Source organism: Syzygium oleosum, unplaced genomic scaffold, assembly GCF_021117445.2.
Source record: "Syzygium oleosum isolate NSW1041296 unplaced genomic scaffold, Sole_v2.1 Sole_v2.27, whole genome shotgun sequence".
NCBI classification, from domain to species: Eukaryota; Viridiplantae; Streptophyta; class Magnoliopsida; order Myrtales; family Myrtaceae; genus Syzygium; species Syzygium oleosum.
The window spans coordinates 2,638,016-2,654,209 of record NW_026607511.1 but is presented as its reverse complement, the minus strand read 5'-3'; positions in this window follow the sequence as shown (position 1 = coordinate 2,654,209).

Below are 16,194 nucleotides of genomic sequence, written 5' to 3'. Positions count from 1 at the left end.
AGAAAAAGACTAATTGCACCAATAATTGGTGTCTACCCCCAGCAAAATGACCATCCTACCCTCCTCTCTACTTTCCATCCGACGGCCACGATTAAATATTATCTTGAGATCAACGGCCAAGATTAACTCTTACCAAAAATATCCGAGGGCAAAATTGGAATTTCACAAAAAGTCCAAGGGCAAAATTGTCCAAAATTTTTTATCTCTAAAGTTGGTGTTAAATGACCAAAATGCCCTTCTCACAATATACTTGGCCTTAACAAAGTCCCAGGGGCAAAACGGTCATTTCTCTATTTCTTGCCAAAATTCAAATTTTCTGAAGAATCCGGACAAATCTGAGGTTAACCACGCTAATAGCAACGTCGTCCAATTATCCTGTCGTGACTTTCGAAATTTCCAATGCCCAAACTTGGTCTCTAATTAATGACTAAATTTAAATAACGTAACTTGAGCGTATCTCAAACTAACGGGTGGCTTTTGGGAAATTCGCATATTCGACCCGTGGTTGATACTGAATCTAGCCATATTTAAGTTCACTCGGATCGTGACAACCCCGGTTGTCATGTAATCTCGAGGATTGATCGATAGTTCCGACGGGCGCGATCGTTTGGCATAAGTTTAGAGTCATTCGTCAACTCATCTCGTGATCAAGCGAAATCACCCGCGATCCACTCGTATGACAGCGGCGAATTGATCTCTAACTATCCTTAGATCGGTCTACATTGGCTTAAAATGTCACCTCGACAATTTTTATGGTCAAAAGTTGATTCACGATCGAATTTCTCTGGTCGCGCAAATTTAAATCCCTAATTAGCGATTCCCTAATGGTTAGTATCCCAGGAGTCCTAACGGTTAGTATCCCAGGAGTTATCAGTTCCGGGCGAGATCTAACTATAAGCACATCCATAAAATTTTCCATTTCATAAATCCTAAGTGGGTCGAATTTCAGAATGTCACATTATTGGTAGAATGGCATGAAAGTGGATGTAGCCAAGCATGTGGCTAAGTGTTTAACATGCCAACAAGTGAAGACACAACATTGCAAGCCGGGTGGAATGTTGCAGCCATTGAAAATCCCTAAGTGGAAGTGGGAACACATCACTATGGACTTGTAATGGGATTATCGAGGATTAAGAGGGGTCATGATTCAATTTGGGTGGTAGTCGACCGATTGATAAAGTCAACACATTTTCTGCCGATGCGAAAGGACTTCGCCTTGGAAGGGTATGTCGAGATATACGTGCGACAAATAGTCCGTCTTAACAGAGTGCCAGTGACGATTACCTCAAACTGTGATCCTAAGTTTATTGCCGCTTTTTGGAAAAGTCTTCATACGGCATTAGGAACAAAGTTACAGTTTAGCATGGCCTATCATCCCCAAACGGATGGCCAGTCTGAAAGGACAATTCAGACTTTGAAAGATATGATGCAGGCATGTGTATTGAATTTTAAAGGTAGTTGGGAGGAACAGTTACATTTGGTTGAATTTGCCTACAACAATAGCTATTAGCAGAGTATCAGAATAGCACCATTCGAAGCGATGTATGGCAAAGCTTGCAGAATGCAGGTTTGTTGAGATTAAGTTGGTGAGAGGAGCATCACGGGTCTCGAGTTGGTTCAGCAGTCAGTCGAAACAGTCAAGGTGATTCAGGACAGGCTTAAGACCGCTCAGAGCCGCCAAAAGAATTATGTAGACCGAAAATATAAGCCTTTGGAATTTCAAGTGGGGGACCACGCTTTCCTCAAAGTATCGCCGATGAGAGGATTGTCACGGTTTGGCAAGAAAGAGAAGTTGAGCCCGAGGTACGTGGGTCCATTCGAGGTCTTAGAAGAATTGGCACCTTGACCTATCGTCTCGCACTACCGCCGAATTTATCCCATGTTCACAATGTGTTCCACGTGTCTATATTAAGGAAATATGAACCGGATCTGACCCACATGCTAAATTATGAAGAAATAGATGTGGACGATAGAGTATCGTACGTGGAAGGGCCAGTAAGGATCGAGGACAGAATGGAACGAGTGTTGCGGAACCAGACAATTCTGATGGTCAAGGTAATTTGGGAGCATCATGGAATCGAAGGTGCGACGTGGGAAAGCGAAGAGCTAATACGATACCAATATCCCCATTTGTTCGAATAATTGGGTTAGATTGTAAATTTCGAGGATGAAATTTTCGTAAGGGGAAAGAGTTGTGACATTTCGAATTTCGACCCATTTTGGGGATTTATAAAATGTGTATTTCGTCAGTGTACTTATAGTTAAATCTCGCCCGAAACTTATCACTCTTGGGTTATTTTAAATTGGAGATTCCGCTAGAATCGTACTCGATCGAATTTGGCCGTTATTTAGAGCTCGAACTTTAGTGTCGAATTTCTCGGAGTTTCGTGATGAATTTAATTGGACAGTGTCGATATTATTGTGGTCAGCGTCGATATTACTTGGGATTGGTGAAATGTGAAATTTGGACCGGGTGTGGATTTGTATTAGTAGACGTCCCTCGTAGTGTATTTTAGTTAGCATTTTAGCCTTTTTCCTAATTTATAATTTAGGATTTTCGTGACCATTGGATCAAGCTCGCAAGATCGTTTTGTGGCTATTGGATTGCACTTGAGTATTTTATTTGACTTTCTCGCTCTCTTTCTCTCTCTCCCTCTCTGCTACGCCCACCCTGCGTGCACGTCCCCTCCTCGCTGGCTGTATGGCTGTCCTCTCCTTCTCTCTCTCTTCCTTTTTCTTCTTCGTCCTCTTATTCTCTTTCTTCTTCTTCTTCTTCCCTTCTTCTTTATGCCGCGGCTTCTACTTCCTTCTTCTTGCTGCTCGCTGACCAGACCTGTCCCGCGTGAGCCGCTGTCGTCTTGCCGATGAGCCGCCACCACCCCAGCTCCACCCCAATAGAGCCACACCACTGTCCATTGCCCCACGACCGCCCAGCACGCCGATCTACCCGGGCCACATGCAGGTGCTTCCCTTTGTCGGCCCAACCGCCGCGTCATCCGCCCCAGACACTGTTTGGCCAGCCGGCCTCACCCAACCGCCTACGATGCCGCCGTGCCACCCCGGACCGCCGCCAGCTCGCTACTACCGTTCCAACTCCCCCTCTCGCCCATCCCCAGACTCGGTTGCCCGTCTCCACCACCGTCGCCGTCGCCGTGCAGCCAGCTCGCCGGCCGCTTTCCTACCCGCCTGGCCGAGCCCGCCGTTACCGTCACCGTCCGACCGCCAGCCCCAGCTCATCGGCCGAGCAGCCCAGCCGCTCGCCCAGCCGTGGCCGAGCCTGTTGCCCGCGCGCCTAGCTGCTACACTGGTCGTGGCCAGACAGCCCAAGCAACTGCCTAGGCCGTGGCCGAGTTGCCCAGCTCGCCAGGCTGAGTGCCCAACCGTGGCGAAGCGCCCCGGTCGTGGCCGAGCACTTTGCCGGCTACCGTGCCCATTGCGCCCTCGCTCGCGCCGAGCTGCCACTGTTCTCCCGGGCCATTTTGGGCCCCTTGTCAGTTTTCCTCGGGCCAAACCTTACCTAGTATAATGGGTATTATTTGGACTTGTTTAAGGGTCATTTGGCGTTGGTTTAATGGTTGTTTAGGGGTTGAGTTGGGGGCTGAATCGATGATTGAATGTGGCTAGCTCATAGACTAAATTGTGGCGATTTTAGGGGTTAAATGGTGATTGTGCATGGCTGGTTCGACTGCAATTTTGATGGACTAATGTTGGTTAGTTTGTGGCTTGGAATGTGAGTCGAATGTGATGAAATGGTGGTCGCGTGTGTGGCTGAGTTGTCGCGGCACTTGTAAGTGAATTTCGATGCTCGAGAGTGGATGATTCGTGTTGGTTTGTGGGCTGTTTGTGTCCGGCTTGAATACTGGGATTGTGAGCTATTGTAGTGAGTTTATGACTTGGAATTGGGTGCTTGAAATGTGTTAGAATGATGGTTGTACAATGTGGCTAACTTGTGACACTTTAAGGAATGAATTTGATACTTGCATGGATTGATTGGAATAAGTGGTGGTTGAGCATATTATGGCGTTGTTTGAATATGTGTTTGACGTGGAATTGATTGAATTATGTGGCGTGTGTGTTTGCTTAAACAAGCACAGATCGATCGGAGTGCTGCCAACCTGTAGGGTGTTGACCCGGGTTGTGAGAAAGGACCTGTAGGGTGTTGACTCGGGTTGTGAGAAAGGTCCTGAGGCGTGTTGACACGGGACAAAACCTAGATTGATCGGAGGGCTAACCTGAGGCATGTTTACGGGGTCGTGAAAAAGTGAGAAAGGACCTGTGGGGTGTTGACCTGGGTCGTGAGAAAGGTTCTGAGGCGTGTTGACGTGGGACAAAGCCCGGATTGATCGGAGGGCTAACCTGTAGGGTGTTGACCCGGGTCGTGAGAAAGTTGGATGAATGCGCATGTGTATTGTACTTGATAGAATTGGGTGAACGTACATATGTATGGTGCTCGAGTGATTGTGATATGTACATGAGATGGTATTGTATTAATATGAATTGACTATTATGCAGAGTTGGCACTTGGTTTATGGTGAGGTAAGCATGTTTGTGTGGATTCGATTGTGTTGCTTACTAGATCACATGTTAGACTCGTCTGGGTACGCATTGGCCTAGATGGGGTTTAGGTTGTCTGCTTATTGATATTTATTCTCATTGCTGTAGTGCAAACAATTTCAAATTCGCGATCGTGATTGATTTGGAGATGCCGCCAAGGTACCTCCGGGATCGAGGACGGGTCAAGTTACCTCGTCTTTTGAGTGCCCTCTTTTGTAGAGGAGTTAAGCTCACCAACCACCGCCCCCTTTTTGATGAATATGTTTTCACGTGAATGGCCTAGGTTGTTATTGTGTATTTATGAATGCTGTAAGTTATGGCATGCAATGAAAATGCATTTATTGATTAGTGCATTTACTATCCCTTGTCATTAACTATCATCAGGGTTGCTTAAATTTTACTTCCGCTTACGTACGTCTTTGCGTGTTTTGTATGGGTCAGCGACGCGTCCTGGGATGTCGCGTTCAATATAGCCGTCGAAGGGGTGTCGCGAGCCCGTTGGGGTTCGGGGCGTGACAAATAAAGTCCATTCCTTGACCAACATGTGCACAATGCTTGACTTTTGACTCAATGCATCTGCTACCTGATTAGCCTTTCCGGGGTGGTATAAAATATCACAATCGTAGTCCTTAAGCAATTCCATCCAATGACGCTGTCTCATGTTAACTCTTTCTGAGAAAACAAATATTTAAGACTCTGATGATCCGTATAGATTCGAAATCTTTCCCCGTACAAGTAATGTCTCCATATCTTAAGGGCAAAAATGATTGCGGTCAATTCCAAATCATGCGTCGGGTAATGTAACTCATGCGGCCTTAATTGCCTTGATGCGTATGCTATTACTTGACCATGTTGCATAAGCACGCATCCTAATCCTTTCAACGATGCGTCACTATAGATCTCAAAACCTCCAAATCCTGACGGGATAGTCAATACTGGTGCGGTCGTCAATCGATGCTTTAGTTCCTGGAAGCTCCTTTCACACTTGTCAGTCCATTCAAACTTCGTTTCCTTCTTTAGCAGACGTGTCAACGGTGTCGCAATAGCCAAAAACCCTTTTGTAAAACGTCGATAATACCCTACCAACCCCAAGAAACTATGGACCTCTGTTACCGTTGTCGGTCTCGGTCACTTTACCATGGCTTCAATGTTTGCCGGATCTACTGAGATTCTATTCCCAGAAATCACATGTCCAAGGAATGCCACTCGATTGAGTCAGAACTCGCACTTACTAAACTTGGCGTAAAGTGCGTGTTCCCTTAAGGTCTGCAAAACTTTACTTAGATAGAATTTATGCTCCTCCGGGCTCTTCGAGTACACCAATATATCATCTATAAAAACTATAACAAATTGATCCAAGGACTCTTTAAACACTCGGTTCATCAAGTCCATAAAGGCAGCAAGGGCATTAGTTAGCCCAAACGGCATTACTATGAACTCATAGTGCCCATACCTTGTCCTAAATGCCGTTTTCGGTATGTCCTCCTTTCTAATTCTCAATTGATGATACCCATTCCTTAAATCAATCTTGGAGAATACTGACGCCCCTTGTAATTGATCAAACAAATCGTCAATTCTTGGCAGTGGATATTTATTCTTAATAGTCACTTGATTCAGCTGTCTATAATCGATACACAACCTCAACGACCCATACTTCTTTCTTACACATAACACTGGCGCTCCCCATGGAGACGCACTTGGACGAATGAAACCTTTATCTAACAATTCGTGCATCTGAACCTTCAATTCCTTTAATTCAGACAGTGACATCCTATAGGGTGCTTTCGAGATTGGCTATGTCCCAAGTGCTAACTCGATTACAAATTCTACTTCTCCTTTAGGTGGCAATCCCGGCAATTCTTGAGGAAAGACATCGGAAAAATTGCGCACCATGGCTATGTCCTCTAGCCTTGGTTCCTCAATTGTCGAATCAACTACTGCCGCTAAAAACCCTTTGCACCCTTCGTCCAACAACTTAGTCACTTCTAGTGACGAAATCCAAGGAATCGACGTTTCTTTTCGATTTCCCACAAATTCGAATTTAGGATGTCCAACTGGATTAAATTGGATCACCATGCTACTACAATCTATTACGGCCCTCTGCTTAGACAACCAATCCATATCAACAATCACATCGAAATCAAACATAGGTAGAACAGCCAAATCTATTCTTTCTTCTACATCACCATTCACAATTTTACAATCCAAACATCCTAGCGAAACTAGCACTTTACCATTCAATGGTGTAGCAATATACAACACAACATCAAGCGATTTCGGTTCTATCCCCGTCAACGTAACAAATTGCTTAGACACAAACGAGTGTGACGCCCTCGAATCAAATAAAGCAGACACAGCATGATCACAGAGAGAGACCGTACCTGTGACAACGCCTGGCGCGTCATCAGCTTCTCTTCTTGCCATTGCATATACTTGTACTTGTGCTGCTAGCCTATTCTAATAGCGGTTTGGATTCCCGATGTTCTTCTTAATGGGAGGGATAAAACGCTAATTTCCTGACATCGGTCTCTTCCTGAACTGACGGTTATCCCTAGCCGGGGCATACCGCGATCCAAAAGCGGCGGCTCTATCAGCTAAGTCACGTTCAATCGCCTGGGCCCGCTTATAAATCTCATTATAATCCCTCATATTCAAAGATACCATTTGATTACGGAGGTCTGGTTTCAATCCATCTCGGAACCTTTGGGCCTTATCCCACGGATCTTCTATCATTCTCGGGGCAAATTTAGATAGTCTAGCAAATTCTGCTTCGTACTGATCTACTGACATCTGTCCCTGACGAAGCCTCATAAACTCAGCCAACTTTCTTTCCCGGGCACTCTCTGAAAAATACTTGCCATTGAAAGCTTCCACAAATACAACCCAACTCTGAACGACACCTGCGGGGAACACTTGACCCCTGGTGGCCTTCCACCAATCACTTGCATTTCCTTGTAATTGATATACCACTAAGGTCACTTTCTCCTCATCCGTACATCCCAAAACCTTAAAATCCTTTTATAGTTCTTCCACCCAAAGGGATGTAGCCTCGGGATCACCTTTACCATCGAACTTTAGGGGTTTCAATTTCAAGAACTACTCAACTAACTAGTACATCTATCTATTCGCATCACCTGTCCCTGGTCTTGCCCCTGATTCCTATTATTGGCAGCAGTAGTAGTTGCAGCGGCCTCAGCAACCTGAGTTATATTGGCAGCTTGCTCCCGAGTCTGCCTACCCATTAAAGTCCTAACCTCCTCAAGTGCCCTTAAAATTCCGTCCAATCAGGGATCTTCCATAACTCTAGCTCATGCACCCAATCGGCCTCTTGTTCCCCTTCCTGCACTCTTTCCTACTCCCCTTCCTTGGCTGCTCATTTTAACGGATTTCTATCACTCCCCTACCTGCTATAATTCCACTCAGGAATTAGAGACCTAGACCAACTATACCAGTCTAGTCCTAGGCAGTGAATCATAACGATAATTCACTTAGCAGGCAATCAATCATTACCACAAGAGGTCACAATCAGCAGGTTTCGTGTGCTTACCTCAAGTCCCGACGCACCTACATTTCAATCGTTATAGCACTCAATTTGCCCATCAATCATAACAAACAATCTGGAGATATGCGTAGCGCTAGATACACCTACAACTCACAATGGTCTCCCTAGTTATCTACCCTAAATTCATTGCTCCTTATCACTCTAGGCTTCAACCAACTTGGATCGAGCTAATCTTGCTCCGATACCAAATCAACAGGGATGTGACGCCCTGAATCCCAATGAGCGCGCAGCACCCCTAAATCGATCGAATTAGTATGACGTCCCAAGAACGTCGCCAACCCAAACCAACACATCAGAGTTCGAACACGGCGGAAACAATAACACACACAACCGAACAATGATCAAGAAGGGTAACAGGGAGGGATAATTAACTAAACAACCAACCACTTCATTTCACCCACTATATTTACAATATTCAATACAAACCATCGCAACCATCAAACCTCGACACTGACAATCGCCGATATCAAAATGGACTAGCGGCTTCGTGTAGACTAATAGTTACACCAAAAAGGGTGTCTTTGAAAAAAAATGGGTCCAACGCCTAGCTTCTAACTAACCCTATAGGGGGTCCAATCAAAGTCAGTCTCATACTCCGAGGACTCAGACTCAGCATCAATCTCAATTGGGTTATCTTTATCTCCCGACTCCAATGGGACCTTAATTGGCTCCTCTTCTTCAGGCTCCGCCTTCGGTTCTTCCTTGGGTTCCTCTTCGGACTCTATTTCCATGGGCTCTTCATCTGAGGCTATATCCATCATAATCGGCTCTTGATACGGCACTTCGGGCTCTGGCTGAGGATCGGCCTCAATAGGTGCGGACTCTGCGAGTGTGTGTGAAGGAGCCGACTGCTCTCAACCAACACCCATGCTAGTCACCTCACCATTAGGGGGAGGAATGGCCGCTGGATCCCAGTTCCCAACTACATCAAAGGGGGCATCGAAACCTCGAACTGGCCCAAACTTGTCTAATCCATCTCGAAAGGTCCAAGCAGTGTAACCATGAGATTGCTACTCCTGAACACCTATGTCTATCCAAACCACACTAGTGTGTTTAATCCAAGTATACAGGTCATCTATAGGGTACTCTACTGACGCGTAGCCTAATTGCATCGGTATACCAAAACGTTGCGGCGGCAGATTGTTCATGGTCCAGGTCTGAGGTCTAAAATGGTTTTAAATAAAACCATGAGAACACTTCTCAACAAGCGAAAACCCTAGACCCTACCTAGGCTAACACGTACCTCCGGACCAGTTCAAACACTCAGATCATAAAAATCAGCATGCCATAAAATCGCAGGCACAAACATCTCTCCTTGATACACACGAAACCTTACATGCAATTTCAAACATAACTTTCAGAAATCGACATAATAATGCACTTATCAATACCAATCAATCCATATCCGTACCAAAGTTCGTATAACAATCTGATTACTTTCAATTATCAATACATATATCGCATTCACCATCACAATCGAGCACGCGTGTCCAACTCATTTCTGATCCGCGTAAACACGCCTCAAGTCCAATCCTTCCAGAGCCCGCGTAAACACGCCTCAGGCTAAAAAACGATCAATTAATCTCGACTCACGTCAACACGCCTCAGGTCTACTGCACAACCCGCGTAAAAGCGTCTCAGACTGACAGTCTTTCAGTAAAACCGGGCAACGTCCCGCGTAACACGCCTCAGGACGGGTTCCATTCCCTGTGTAAACACGCCTTAGGGATTAGGTGATCACATGTACACATATTTTCTATTTATTATCTGGACCCCGCGTAAAAACGCCTCAGGGTGTTTAATATTCGTGCAACACATCAAGCACCCGAGCACATATCAATCTCACACAACATAATTTGCACACGTCACTCAAGATATTCAAGCTCCAACGAGCCACATTAACTCACAATTTCACGGCTTCAGCTTGCACGAGCACAATTAACACAATTTTCACATTTTGCACCATATTTCATCGATCAAGAATGGTTGCACTTACGCCATCAACCACGATTCACTACACAATGCATTTCACACATATTCACGCATTCAATCTAACCACGCTAAGCACATCAATTCAGCCACGCCACGTAAATCACCAAAACATCACCTTTGAGCTCATTTTCCATGCTATGCTCATTGCAATCGTTTCTAATCAATCCAACGATCAAATCAACCTATTCTAATCTCGATTGAACCTCTAAAATATCACAATTTCACCCAAACATCACAGCCAACTCAGTCCGCTAAATTACCTTCGAACAACCCCAAAATTTCATCAAATCGCGCCCAAACTAACCTGAATTTACCCATTATCCTAAGCGGGGTTCAAGATATCGCTTACACGAGGTCCTATGCAAGTTTAAGAACTCAAAAATGGCTGAACGAGAAGAGCACAGTAGCGGCGGCGGCTCCAAACAAAGAAGAGCACTGGTGGAACGGCGGCGGCGACGGGTGGATGGTGGTGGTGGTTGGCGTGGTCGGTTGGCCACAAGCACGGCAAGGAGAGGGTGAGGGTGGCTCGGCCAAGAAGAGAGGGAGAGAGAGGGAGGCGTGAGAAGTGAGGGGGAGAGAGAGAAAAAGAGAGAAAAAGAAATAAAAAGCTAGTCAAAGTCTACCCCAAGCAAAATTACCATCTTGCCCTCCTCTCAGCTTTCCATCTGACGGCCACGATTCAATCTTATCTTAAAATCGACGGCCAAGATCAACTCTTACCAAAATTATCCAAGGGTAAAACAGGAATTAAACAAAAAGGGTAGGGGCAAAATTGTCCAAAAATTACGGCTTCTAAAGTGGGGGTGAAATGTTCAATATGTCCTTCCACTTTTATACTTAGTCTTCACAAAGTCCCAAGGGCAAAACGGTCATTTTTCACTTCCAGTCAAAATTTCGATTTTCTGATGAATCTGAACAAATCCGAAGCTAGCCACGCTAATACTAACGTCGTCCAATTAATTGTCATGACTTTCAAAATTTTCGATACCCAAACTCGGTCTCTAATTAATGGCTAAATCCAAATAAACGCGACTTGAGCGTATCTCAAACTAACGGGCGGCTTTAGGGAAAATTTGTATATGCAACCCGTGGTCCTTACTCAATTGAGTCACGTTTAAGTAGACTTGAACCATGGTGACCTCGATTGTCATGTAATTGCGATGATCCATCACTAGTTCCTAAGAGCGCGATTGTACGGAATAAGTTTAGGGTCGTTCGCCAATATCATATTATGGCAAGACGGAATCACCCGCATTCTAATTATATGATATTAGTAAATCGATCCGTGACCATCTTTGGATCGGTCTATATTGGCCTAAAATATCACCTTGACAATCCTTATGGTCGAAAGTCAGTCCATGATCATGTTCTTTGGTCGCGCGAATCTAATTCCCTAATTAGTCTTTCCCTAATGGTTAGTATCCCAAGAATGATCAGTTCTGGGCGAGATTTACTACAAGTGCATTAATGAAATCATGCATTTCATAGATCCCAAGTGGGTGGAAATTCAGAATGTCAAAATTGAAATGCTTTGAAGCTAATATATACCAGGTCTCGCATGAGGAAATGGCTAGCATCCTGCGGTCAATTTGGAGGGCACGAAATGGGTTTGTTTTTAGCTACCATTGGCCAAACCCGAGCAGAATGTTGGAACTTGCAATTATAGAGCAAGCCAGTTTTTTGAGATGGAATCCAAGGCTGGAAAGTGCAATTAAGAAAAGGAAAAGCTTACCTTCTTCATGGCAGCTGCTGGAGAACGGATCTCTAGTACTCAACATCGATTTCTCCAAATCGGAGAACTTCCCGAAAGCAGCCGTAGTAGGGGTTATTCGAGATTACAAAGGCATGTTGGTGGTTGGCTTCTCGAGCTCTATCTTAGTTGAATTGGTCGAAGCGGCTGAAACCCTAATTTTACTGACCGGTCTATGCTTTGTCGAAGATAGAAGCAAACGTGAGGCGTTATGTGAAGTTCAACTTCAAGTACAATCAGATTTTACTTTGTTGGTCGGCTGTATTGTGGAAGAAGAGCAAAACCCATGGGCACTACGGGCCTGCATTGATGAGTGCAAATCTAAACTGGCCCAACTGAAATTTGTGAACCTAGCCCGATATCCAAAAGATGCAAATAAGGTCGCAGATTGGGTGGCTAAAGCCCAGTGAGAGATGGAACTTCCCTCAAACTGGCTATCTTGTCCCTCGAAACCTTTATTGGATATCTTATCTTGCGATGTGAACGGACTTTCTTTGAGTTAATGAAATTTCTGTTTTTATCGACAAAAAAAATTGTGGAATACCAGTTATGAGTTCCTTTGGCCTCAGCTAACAGTAAACTCTCATTAAGAAAGAAACCGTGGTCTGTAACTCTATTTGCTGAAATGCTAATTGCCAAGTCACTCAGTTGTCTGAACAAATATTTTCATAGGCACTTGATCCATGTCAATTTAAAATCCATTTGGACTTGAAATTACTTAACCAGCTTCAACTTTCTATAATAAGACTTTTATGCTGTTCATTCTTACTTTTTATAATTTTTTTTTGGGCTTAAAAGGGAGACAGTCGAACATCACAATCTAGAAAAGTAATGGGGTACACCACAACAATCCCTAAGATCCACCTTTCCGAACAGAAGTCCAACTCCTATTTAACTTGAAAAGTACATATGCAAACCCGTGCTATGTAGGAGAGACCAACATTCTTCCAGATTGACTAATGACATCAATATTCATCTATGGGGCTGCTGATCCAGCTCGTGCAATTTCCATCAGTTTAATTGGAAATAGCGAGTACAGAGATTAAATAATAAACCGAGCAGAACTGAGAACATCTTTCTGCGTTTCACATTGAAGCGTCTCTTTCCAGCTGCAAGATCCTCTGGTCCAAATTCTTGTATTTCTTTCCCCAAACCCAAGGCCAACTCTCCAATTCCCTCTTCTCACCCTCCAATTCATCAATCCTCCTTCTTAGCTCATCCAATATCTCCTTCAAACTCGTTTCCCGTCCTCCTCTCCGCACTCTCTCCATAATTACATCATATACATCCTCAGCAGTTACTGGTCTCTCGGCCACCCCACCACACATTCATCTCCACTTGTCCTATGTTTTGGTAGCTCGTCCTTGAGGTGTATTTTTTCTGAATTCAGATGCTCAAACTCATTCTTAAGTGACTCATTCTCACTCCTCAAGTGCTCGACCTCATGGTCTCACCTCCTCTGCATCGCTTCTAGAACCTTATGGACTTCCTCGAAGGACACACGCCTCAAGACCAATTGCAAGGAAGCGATGAGCTTCGACATGGAGTGATTCAAGATGTTGTTGCTGATGGGGGAAGTGATATTGTTTTCCGAGCCACAGCTCATTGCAACTCAAGATATGAAAAGTATAGGAACTTACAACGCACGAATTGTTTAGTTCACAGACAAGGGAAGCTCTACAGGATTGAAAAGATTCCGAAGAGCAAAACACGAGAAAATGAGGTTTTTGCGAGCTGAAAATGAAAGAGAGAGAGAGCTTTTCTTTTCGGCAGGAGGAGATGAAAATGAAGACGAAGAGGTAGATTTGTATGATCATGTGCAATGTACGGAATTCGGAGATGGTGCAGAGCTTCTTTACACACTGCAAATTAAAATCGGAGAAGTTTAAGCGAAGGGAGGAGCAGAGGATCAGAACCGCCGTTTGATTTTGCGAGACAGAGGAGAGAGAGAGAGGTGAGGTTTATTGGGAGGTTTTTGAAAAAAAGGAAGAGAGAAATGGGGAGAAGACGCAAAAGAGAGCTGAGAAGAGAGAGAGGACGCAGCAAAACAATATAATAATAGGCTAATTCCAAGGATTTTCTCTAAAAATTGAAAATGGATATAACTAAGGCTCCGTTTATTTCGTGAAAAATAACTTTGAGGAAAATGCCAAAATAAATATATGTCAAATGAACAAAGAAAATGCAGCTTGAAAGTTCAAACTCAAAATTTAGCTGTATGCATATAACAAAAGAATTACAAACGAAGAATGTGGATGAAAATTAGTTTCTTCACAGCATCAAATTTTATTTTTATATTGGTGTATGTGGATTTCCTTATTTAGGGTCATGTTTTTAATGCTGTGGCTTGTTAAGTTTGTACCATGTTTGGCAGAGGGCTTTTGGAGGTTTCAAATAGTCTGAATCATCCATCCCTTTTCTACATTCTATCTATATTGATTGAAGTCGTATAGAGATGAAATCTGAAGAGTCAAGTGCTTTTTTGAGTCCCTTAGCTCTTGCAATTTGTGTAATTGGATTCGAGAATCTTTTCCTTTTATTTTTAGAAATTTCGATCTATTTTTATAGGCATAGGTAGCACAACAAAGTTGTCATCCAAGCTAACTAAGACCAGCAATTTCTGACACAAATTAACATGTTTATACATAATTATATAGCAAATCTGAAGATCACACGAATTTAATCTACATAAGTTCTAGAGCATGTAATAGCAATTGTCAAAGATACGAGTTTGACACGTCATCAGAAGCTCTGCTCAGGTGTGAGAATAAGACTTTTTGGCTGGCGAGAGAGGCCTTCCTTGGGGATGGAGAGAGCGAGCTATAAAGAGCAATCAACGGAGAAAGCGACCAACAACTTTTTGCTGGAAAATTTGATAATAAATGGTTGAGATTTAGTACTTGCGATTTAACGATTTAGTATTAAAAGGTCAAATAATTATACACGTTTGAATGGCAAAACTCGAAAGGAAAGTAACTTAAAAAATTCGGAATCATTCCCTAGATAAGCAACAAGTATTATCAAATGCAAACAGTTGATTGTGTTTCTTTTTGTGAGGGCTCTATACCTTTCTCTTTTTCTCCTTTTTGCTTTGAGTTTCGCAAGCAACAAATATTACCTAATCATTCCTGCCTTTTGATTCAACTACTTAGCTGGTAAATTTTCCAATTTACTATATTGAGACTTCGAATCATGTCATAAATTGACATTGTTTGATAATATTTTTCTAATGCCTTAAGCAATTGGAAATTTCTATCTTTATTAACTTTAAATTTCAGACTAAACTTAAAATAAACAAAACATATAAACCTAAATAAAAGTAGAACAAGCTAAAGACATATCTTCTCAATGAAGAAAGTAATGTCAACACAACCTATAACTTATTCTATTCAAATATTTTGATTTATTGTATTATAACTAGCTAGTTAAACGGGAAAAAAATATCGAAGTATAATTTTCAAATATTATACAGGTTAAAATAGCTCCAAAACAAAAAATGGCCGTGTTATTGGTATCTATATTAAATAGCAATTTTCGATAATGTTCACTTATTGACATATTAGACTTGGCTTACTGTAGACCCTTATATCTAAATAATGTTGACCATTAGTTGAAATTAAGTCTTGACTTCATATCTAAATAATGTTGACCATTAGTTGAAAATAAGTCTTTGACTTTTCATGTATTATCTTTCAAACTCTCATAGATTTGTTGACAGAAAGCCCCTCATAATCATCACTTTGAGTGAAAAAAGAAGAGTCAATTCATAAGAAAATTGAAGTAGTTTAATTTATTTGCCAACCATTATTCTTAGACTAGAATGTCAAATTACTCCTCAATTTGTATATTTGTTATGTTGTATATTTGTTATGACTATATGACAAGATAATGACTAATTTCTAACCAAAAAAAATTGTTATAATTAATTAAAGTCATGAAGGATGTTCTCTCTGTAATTAAGTTGATAAGGACCTTTTGCATAATCCTAGTTTATGAGGAATAAGGGATACTAAAAATTACCATAAAATGTTAGCATTCTTCTAAAGTAAGCATATATACGGGATCCTTACTGTTTCTAAAGTAAGTATATTGAAAAGTTACCCATGTATCACTCTTTCTTTTTGTGAAATCATTGAAAGAAAAAAAAAGTGAGATCGTTGCTTACATCAACAGCGTCGATGAATATTGTATCTAGATTTTACAAGCTAGTAAGCTACAAGTGTATTTAGATCACTATTGTCCATTCCAACATCCAAAAGAATGTCGGTCGGAACTTCCTCTTCAACTTGTTCATGCAAGCGAAGTCTAGTGAACAAAGTCCACAAAACACAAGCCA